The following is a 9,879-nucleotide window of genomic DNA, read 5'->3' on the forward strand; positions in this document are numbered from 1 at the left end:
AGACAGAAGGCAGAATGTACTTTTTAATACCTAGATATCCAGGAAAACTTCTCTAATACTGCATATTTAAAAAACAGACAAAACATGACATCAGCTCTCTGGGCAGAAACTAATGTAGCACAGAATGAAAATATGCATTTTAAATATGTAAGATGTTTGGCCAGCATTCCAGTAATAATGTGACAATAGATGTCCTAGTATCTTCAATATTTAACTATTTTTTTATCTAAAGCTTTTTTAACCTTCATTACTTGAAGCTGTGATACGCCTGAACTTGACATGCAGAGTCACTGATTTCATTGGATTTTTTTTTTAACATCTTTATTGGAGTATAATTGCTTTACAATGGTGTGTTAGTTTCTGCTTTATAAGAGCAGAATTGTGTGTTGAAATAATTCATGGGTCTAGAGATGACAGTTTAGCATCTCGCTACTCAGTGTGGTCCACCCAGTGTCATCAACATGATTTGGAATCTTGTTTGAAAGGGAGACTCTTGGGATTCACCCACAACCTACGAAATCAAAATCTGCATTTTAACATCCCCCCCACCCCCGCCCCAAGAAATTCAAATGCACATTAAAGTTTGAGAAGCACTGCTTTAGGACTCATACGTTCGGGACATTTGGGTTTAGTATTTGTTAGGTATAGTGCAAGGGAAGGGGTGAGAGGGGATACATACAAGGGAAAATCACATTGTCTGTCCTTAGGGATTAAGATAAGGATGAGACAGACACACACAAAATGATGACACAACATCAGCACCACGAGAGACATGTTCCCAGCCTGCAAGAGAAAAAGCAAGGTATATTCAAGGAATGCAAGGTAGGTGGAGGATGGCAGAAGCACCAGGTAGGTAAAGACCCCTGTGTGCCCTACTAAAGACCTGGGTTTTAATAAGGGAGTCAGGGCCTTTGAAGAAACTGATGTTAAGGAGAGCAGTCACACGATCAGTTTTATGTTTTTGGAAGATCATTACTCTGACAAAATGTAGAAAAATGTATGATGTGGAAGTGGGGAAAACCAAGAGTGGAGACAAGGGAGGTGAGGTGGCAGCAGTTTAATAAGGAGTCACGAAGATATTTCTTTTGTCTCACATTTTGTCTCATCTTCTCTGATCCCCTTCCCAAAATTCGAAAAGGAAGTTGGAAGGGTAAGGTAATGGTGACAGAGAAAAGAGAGAGCCACTTAGAGGTAACAAGAGGCTTCAGACGGTTGTATGGGTATACATCAATACAAAGGAGACAAAACTCATTATACTTTCCTGCTTCATAAAATAGACAAAATATTATTTTGGTGATTCAGGATTCTATGCTCCCTTCAATCATTCTAAATAGCAATTATTAACATAAATTATTAACATATATCTAAAGACACAAGATGTGTACCTGGTTATAGTAAATAACTATGGACTCCAGAAAAGATCCTGAATACAGCTTTGTTGCTTGGATAAGTCACTCATATCAGCCTTTCTCCCCCCCGTGAGTTATTTCTCTCTTGAAATTCAAGTGTGGAAAAATTGGGGTGGAGGAGAGAAGGTAGAGAGACAAGAGATACATTTATTAATTTTTACTTTACATATAATTTGCTGTAGGAGTGCATAAATAACTCGGCCAACAGACGGGCTTCAAGTAAATTCAGGTGTGTACCTACCTAAAAAGCTAGCAAATACTATACTTGTAAAGTGTTTTCACTTCTGATACTGATAGAATATTGGAAAGGTCCCTGTTCTCTCTTTAAGTAAAAAAGAAAGAATATTTGACATTTACTTGTTAGTGATAAACTAAATTACATTTAACGTGAAAAAGGTCAACAAGAAGAGGCATTCCTCAACTTTAAACTAGGGAAAATTTGAGAAAATTTATTTATCCAGTGGTCGTTTGGAACTTTTTTTACACATTTTCTCCCTCCAAAATTAGGTACGGTAGTCCCCCCCTTAGCCACAGCGGATGCATTCCGAGACCCCCAGTGGATGTCTGAAGCTGTGGGTAGTACTGAACCCTATTTATACTATGTTTTTTCCAACACATACATATCTGCGATAAAGTTTAATTTATAAATTAGGCACAGTAAGAGAGTAACAATAATAATAAAACAATTTTAACAATATGCTGTAATAAAAGTTGCATGAATGTGGTCTCTCTCTCTCAAAATATCTCATTGTACTGTAATCACCCTTCTTATGATGATGATGATACTGTGAGATGACAAAACACCCACCGGATGAGATGAAGTGAGGTGAGTGACGTCCACATTGTGACGTAGCGTTAGGCTACTATTGACCTTCTGATGATACGTCAGCAGGATCATCGAGCCATGACGAAGTGAATGGCTGGATGTCAGGAGCAGAACGATGTTGAGGGTTTGGGGATCTCGGGAGGGATGGCACGGGATTTCATTACACTACTGAGAACAGTGCACAACTTAAAACTTATAAATCATTTCTTTCTGGAACTTTCCGTTTAATGTTTTTGGACTGCAGTTGACCTCAGGAGAATGAAACTGCAGCAAGTGAAGCCTGGGATAAGGGGGGACTACTGTATGTGGTGGTTAAGTAGCACAGCTCCCCCATAAGAGCCTGTTTAGAGGACTCAAAAGGCAAAGGCCCTTGGAGGTCACGTGGTCCCAACTCTCACCCAAGGAAGAGATTCTTACCGCACCATCTTTTGCAAATGCCACTACAACACATCTAGTAATAAGGAGCTCATGCCCCTTCAAAGGAGCATTTTCCAAACATGAGGCAGCTTTATTTGTCAACAGTTCTTCCTTCTTTTGAAACAAAACCTGCATCTTTGGAGTGCCCCTCTGGGACAAAAGATGAATCTCATATTACTCTTTCACCCCTCCCACCCCCATTGAAGTCTTGGCCCCTGGTGCTCTGAATTAGGAGAAAAGGGGACAACTTGCCCCCTCTGGAGTCCAGAGGAACACACCCTACACATGGCTGCATGTGAAGAATGACCTTGTGTCAAGGAGCTATGAATAATAAGATTTAATAAAATTACAAATGCTGAAAAAGACAATGTCTCCGACGAGAGAAGTGGCTTGTGTTCAAGCAGAACATCCAGAAAATCCTTCATCAACATTTCCAAGAACAGAAATATGATGATGGCAAGTTATTAACCTCAACCGCAGCCCCTTTCAAAATGAAAAACAAAAAACACACTTCTGATTCATCAATATCACCTTGTATTCTTGTTTCATTGTTTAGTGAAATAAATTTTATTTAGCACATTAGGGAACCCCAACAATACAAACAGAAATTCCAAACATATAAGCACAGCCTGACAGCAACTGTTCAGAAAGTTAGTAGCCAAAATTCTTCTTCCTGATATAAATGTAAGGTCCTACTCCTCAAAATTTTCCTGTAGTATAACAACATCCTTGCTCCATTTTCTCCCATTATTGGTGGATTTTTTTTTTTTTTCCAGAACACACTGTGTTGTTTTGTTTTCTTCTTAGGGAATATTACACTTATTGCTGAGCTAGTGGTTACTTCTGTACCATTCTAAGTATTAAATCCTAAGCATGAAGGTTATAAGCTACCTTAGATGGTCCTTCTCTCTTTTGAGGCTCCCTCCCTTCGCTTCTAAACACACACACACACACACACACACACACACACACACACACACACACACAAAATGAAGGCAGTTATCAAAAGATTTGGTTTATGGAACTGTCACTGAAGGTGATTATATTACCTTCAACCCAACTTTATGTATAAACAGAAGGTCATGGTTATTCTTCTAAGATAGTGACTGGGATCTGATTTTCTAATAATTTAGGAAGAAATGTTGTTATTTTCTTGTTTTCTCAATGACCACATACCCAATGTGCCGACAAAATGAACTACTATGAATTTCAAAACAGGCAAAAGATGCTAAAACAATTTTAAAAGCATACATTCCTACCGTACACTGTAACAGAGATGGATCTCGGACATAACGAGCAGTGCGAGAAACCAGATATAAAAGAGTATTTATCGTATGAGGCTATTTTTATAAAGTTCGGGAACAGGCAAAACTCATGTATGGTGAGACTAGTCCAAATGCTTGTCGTCTGCTGGGCGTGGTGGGCTAGTCTGGGAAGGGGCACCAGGGAGCCTTCCACAATGAAGGAAATGTTCTACATCTTGATCTGGCTAACGGTTACCACACATGTGCATATATCACACTTCATCTGGCTGTTCACTGAGTATACATTAACTGTACACTTGTGTACCTTTTTCTATTATACCTCAATCAGGAAAAAAATTGCAACATATTGTTTCCAAGTGCCTTTTAAGTTTCAATTGCAAAAGGAAGAAAACTGTAGCGTACTGAAACTATAGCAGTTCCACGTGCCCACACTATTACTAACTTCAGAGAATTCCTCATTATTTAATCTTCAAAAGAAATCATTTCTGGATCAAAGTAACAGACTAACATGTACAGGAGGAGTTACTTAAAATAGCAGCAGCTAGCATTCATAGAGGTTTTGTAATATGCCAAGCACTTTACTTTCAGTATCTCATGTAATCCACACAACAGGGGTAACAGATACTATGGTTATTATACTCATTTCAGCGATGAGGAACCCAAGGCTTAGGTCAAGATCACTGCCCCAGCTCACACAAATAAAAAGAGATGAGCTAATCTATGTCAAGAAAAGCTGAAAAGCAAGCTATATGTTTATATTAGGGCAATATAAAAATTTTGTAACAAAACGTAAGCAGAATATAACTAAGTTCAGTAACATAACCTGTGTGTTTTTCCCCCTCTCAAGTAAGATGTAAGGAACTTCACAGTTCCTTAATTCTATGGTTAAAAGCACATCACTGGTTCTCAAGAACTGAAGTCCTGACTCACATTCCAACTGATACGTAGCAGAACAAAATGTGCTTTGGGGTAGTTTTTTGTTATCTCTGGCCATCAAAATACATCACACAGCAAAGTGCCTGAACAACTGTGAACCGAGACAGGCCCAGTGCTAACTTTAGTGTTTACTCCCATTCATTCCAGAGTTCTTTCAATCTGGCCATACTACTAGAAGGCAAGCCCAGGATGAAGGTGGGAAAAAAATTAAATATTCTCTAAAAGGCTTCTTTATTTTATAAACACTTAGTATTGTAAGGAGAATTCGGTAGAGGACTACACGGGAATAGGATGGAGAGAATTGCGACACACAGCATGATTTTAATCAGAAACAAAATACATCAAATTAACCATCAAATAGGCTATTGCACTCTGCACTAGTTGAAAACTACAAGCACTGGAATGCACATTCATTTTTAACTATTCTCAGAAGAGGAAAATCAATTAACTAGACGATCCAAGACTCAGAACTGCTCTTCCTTGAAAAGTACACAAGAATCAAACTGGGCTCATATTCTGAAGAATGTCTGTATCCAAAAATGATTCAGGGGCAGGGGAGGTGGGGCAGGGAGAGGAAGACACGCTGATGCTTCTCAAAAATCTTGCTCCAAAGATTTTACAGAATATTTCTGGTAAATATATTTTCATTTACGCACGGCTGCTGGCAAGTCTGCAAAGCGATGCCTTAAAAAATACTAGCAATCAGAAAGAATTCTTCAAAAGACAACAGAAAAGAGAGAGACCCTAAATGAATTTAAATTCTGTAATAATGTTACAAAAACACAAGAAAAGTCATATAAAAACAAAAGAGCAAACTCAAATATGCCTATTCACACAAGCATTTCATCTCTGCAAAATACTTTGCTTCACAGAAAAGGTTGATTTTGCTCTCGGTTGAAAAGTTATTAAAACAATAAAAGCAGCCCTTACAGGCAAGACCAAACTGTAACACGATTTTACATATTTATCAAAAGATCATTCAGAAAAAACTTACCAAGTCTGCAACGTGTATATGCTTGTGCTTCGGAGGCAAAGCGGAAAAGTGACTTTCTGTACTTACAGCGGCGTGCACTTCAGGGTAAAGACACATCACCACGGTCGTGCTTGGAAGAAAGTCCTGACCAGCAATCTGCCTTTGGGTTGGGCTCTTCTCTTACAAGATAAGCTGTTAAGTCCTGTCTTGATTTTTGATCTGCTAACATATGGAGTCTTCTAATGTAGCCTCTCTCCGCCCCCCCGCCCGCCTCACCACTCGGCTCCCCTCCCTTTCCACACACGCACATACACACATACAAAAAAGGCACTGCAGGGCAGAAATTCCTCAGGTGCTCGCTAATGGAATTCCCAGGGTCTTGGAGCCGCTTCGGGGATCAAGAGATCTCATCGCCCCTGCTGGGGTAAGGAGCAGCAAGTCTGTTCCATTTAATCAAATACAGAATGAATTTTCAGCTCTATTCACTAGCTTGTCTCCAGGGCTCTCAAAAGGCACCAGGCAGCTAGAATCACACACATGTGGCTCTTTTAGGCAAGTATAATTAGTTTGATTTTAAAAAGCCACATTAATAATATCACCTCAGGACCATTATTCAGGGGACAGATGACAATGATACTGTATGTTTTAAGCCTGACAATGGGGGAAAGAGCACAAACAATGAGGGAAAACTTGAAGGATTAAAAAAAAAAAACAAAAACAAAAAAAACCAACAACCAGTTTTTCATTTAATTGTAATGCAATATTTTTAAAGTAACATTAAGTATATTCCATATACCATCTCTTAATTGCAATTGAAGGAATCAAGTAAAGCCCTCCTCCCCATTCTCTTGAAAATGAGTTAGTACCATATATACAACAAAAATTTATAAATGTAATGTTTATAAATCAATGAAATGTCTACATACAATATAAAAATTCAATAAAAACAATAAAGCATTCTCTAATTCAAATTAACAAAATTTCTTGAAAAATGCACCCATCAAAAACCACAGTAAAATCAAGTCCTTCAGAGCAATCTATTTAGCAACCAGACTCCAACCAAACTCCCTTTCTAATTAGTTTCTATTAAGTAGTAAGATCATATATCTAAAGAAAGACTATCTCTAGACAGCTCACCTTCTCTTGCGATGTGTTGCCTTATCCGCACTCCTACATAGTACAAATGTTAATCACAAGGCAATGGCTAACGTAACGATGTGTTTAAAATAACAGATTTTTCACTTAATTATTTTTAATTTCCTATCTCCAGCCTGATTTCACTACAATAATGGTTAATTCCTGAAAGCATTTCTCCAGGATTTTACTTAGAAACAATACCAATTTTTAGTCTAAATGCCTGCATAAGAAACATTTCTAGAGAAGACACATTTTACTTCAACTTACATTTTGACAAAACCATAAATGAAATCATCCAGAAAGTCATGAAAGCACACAGGCAGAGAGGAAAAATAAGAAGAAGGCACAAGAGCTAGTCAACAGGTTTTACCTGACCTTTTTAGAGCCCAGCCCTGTGGCAGAAGTCCTTAATCCAACATAAAGCCTTCCTCTTTATATACACCTTGCAGATGGGGGCAGAGGTGGGGGAAGTCCTATCTTAAAATGAACTTAATTCCTCCCATGCACAGTCAAACCACCTGCAAAAAAGGCAAGGAGTAACATTGACTTAGAAGCCAACTTACACAAGCTAGATCAGTATGCTCCAAGTCCTAAGGGTTCTCTGTACTTCCCAGCTTGAGAGTCAGAGCTGTTTAAGTACTTTCCACAGAAGAGGAGGTTGATGAGAACCACGGCAATCAATCAAAGCATCGCAAGTGAGTTACTACACAAACAACAGCACAGTACCTCTAGTAACTGATTTTCCCGGTTGACTGAACTATTCAAATGAAGACAGATTTCCCCAATACTATATCCGAGTTTTTGCATGAAAGTTAAACAATATACACTTGTGTGTTTTTTATAGAAATATAAATGTGTCTGCTCCACACACTGCCAAACACACACCCAGGGCACGTCTTTACAAAATGAAACAGTTTTTCTCCATCCTTCTCATGTAACTTCAAGTATGAGGCAGTTCATTTCAACATGTGCAAAACAGAAACTACAGTATTTGGTGCCTCTCTGGGTTCCTAAGAATGCTTTCTAGTTAAGCACTAACTTAAATTTTCCAGTTTTCTGGAGTTTTCTTTCATCTTGTCCTAAAAGTTGAACTACCCCCGCATTTTCAGCTAAAATAGACTACTCCCAAAAAATGAGTTATGAAATGTAATAAAACGTCTAGAATTATACTGAGAATAAATCCATTTCATTCTCCAGCCCCTTCCCCACCCTCTCCTAGCAGACACTGCCCACTAGGTATTCCAAAAGTCAGCTGGAGAGTCTGCGGGTTGTGGCATCAGTGAGGCATGGAATCAGAACTGGCCTCTTTCATCTTTACTGGCCACTGGCCTGAGACTAAATCTCATGTTACCTTTTAGACCTATCTTCTGTTTCTCAAGGTGTCTGATTCAGGACACAGAGGTTCTGCTAATGAGGTTCCCTCAATTCTAGATCTCAACTGGAAAGCAGCCTGCCCTTAAGGCACCTGCCACCCTCTGGAGTCCGGACTGGGAAAGGCAGGCATTCTGGAGAAAGCTCCTTTTGGAAAGCCTTCCACCTGATTTGGTGGGGTTGGGAGAACAATGAAGGGAAAGGCGAGAGAGCCTCTCTAGCCCCCTCGGTGATTTATTACTGAAATTCCTAGATGTGGAGAGAATGCAACAAAGGTCTGGAAGCTGCAGAGTGAAATAAATAGCGAGCTGTAATGTATTTAGCAAATGATAATGCAATCCACAGAAAGCTATACAGAGGAGAAGGAAAAATACGCTCCCTGGGGCTGGGAAGTCACTGAGTCTGTGAAGGCAAAGATACATTGCGCAGGAAATTTCTCTTGATTCTCCCTACACATAAATCACTGTCTCTCGCGGGCGCTCTGCGGGGATGGAGGTTGAGAGAGGCGAGGGACCCCGCTCCCTTGGGAAAACGTGCCGGCGCCCCGTGCTCCCCGCTATGCTGCATCTCACCTGCCCCAGCGGATCATTGTCAAAGAGGTTTAATCGTGTCACTGACACCTCACCCCGCCTCCTCCCACGAGGTGGCTCAGAGTTCCCGAGGACGGGGGGCGTAGGCGCTCCCCACTGCGCATCCGTCAGCTGCCCTCCCCAGACCCCGCACGCAGCCTGGACCCCCACGCCCTCCCGGGCACTCCGGCCAGCCCGCCCCCGGACCTCCAGCTCCCAAGCCTCGTGGCGCCCAAGCCCGGTGTCCCCAGGCCACCCCTCCCGTCCACCCTTAGGTGGGACCCCACCCCCGCACCTCTCAGCAGGGCTGGCTAAGCCCCCAGACCTCCTGCGCGGCAGCCGGCTCCGAAAGCCACCCCCAGGTCATCCCCCGCGCGCTGGCGGCGGCTACGGCGGCAGCGGCGGCTGCGATCCGAACGGGCCCCTCCATGCACCGGGCAGGGCAGCGGGAGGGCGCGGCGCCTCGCACGCCGGGGCGGGGGCGTGGGGGCGGGCGGCGCGGGGTCCCAGTCTCCTCGCGCCAAGCAGCGCGAGCCGGGCACCCGGGACTCAGGGGAGGGGAGCCCGGGGTGGGGGGGGCGGAGTCACCGGGGCGCGCCCCCGCGGCCGCGCTCCTCCCCTCCAAGGCGCGCGGGCGCGTAACCCGGCGGGCGCTGGGCCAGCGAGGAGCACGCGAGGAGCTGGAGGAGGGAACCCGGCCGCGGAGGCCGCAGCTCCCCGACGGCCCGCGCCCCGCCGGAGGGTGCGCGCGCAGCCTGCCAGATCAGCGGCGTGGAGGGGGGGATGGGCCGTACCAACGTGCAGGGGGGGGCGCTCCGTGCAGGCCCTTCTCCCAGTCCCTCTCCCGCTTGCTCTCCTAGAGAGCTCCCCCAGGAAAGGAGAAGTCAGTCTCTGCTTTGGTTTAGGCTGGGTGAGGATGAGCTGCCTTAGCAATTCCCGGAGTTTCCCATAATGCCTTCATTCCCTTTCCCCTCAC

At 42.7% G+C, this 9,879-nt stretch overlaps 1 protein-coding gene across 11 annotated transcripts in view; it reads right to left on the bottom strand.

Annotated features, from left to right (window-relative positions):
* Positions 1-9,604, bottom strand: part of CDON (cell adhesion associated, oncogene regulated) — a 103,350-nt gene extending 93,746 nt beyond the window's left edge. For 2 of the 11 annotated variants that reach the window (XM_082340989.1, XM_082340998.1), the window contains exon 1: positions 9,199-9,603. The gene's annotated coding sequence lies outside the window, so the exon portion shown is untranslated. Of the gene's footprint in view, positions 1-1,385; positions 2,170-2,217; positions 3,605-5,847; positions 6,075-7,338; positions 7,482-9,198 lie in introns of those variants that run through there. The other 9 variants (XM_082340991.1, XM_082340995.1, XM_082340996.1 and 6 more) reach the window with 9 other exon arrangements.
* Positions 9,605-9,879: the final 275 nt, after the last annotated feature.

The sequence above is a fragment of the Balaenoptera borealis genome (genome assembly GCF_965194805.1).
Source record: "Balaenoptera borealis genome assembly, chromosome: 11".
Classification (NCBI taxonomy): domain Eukaryota; kingdom Metazoa; phylum Chordata; class Mammalia; order Artiodactyla; family Balaenopteridae; genus Balaenoptera; species Balaenoptera borealis.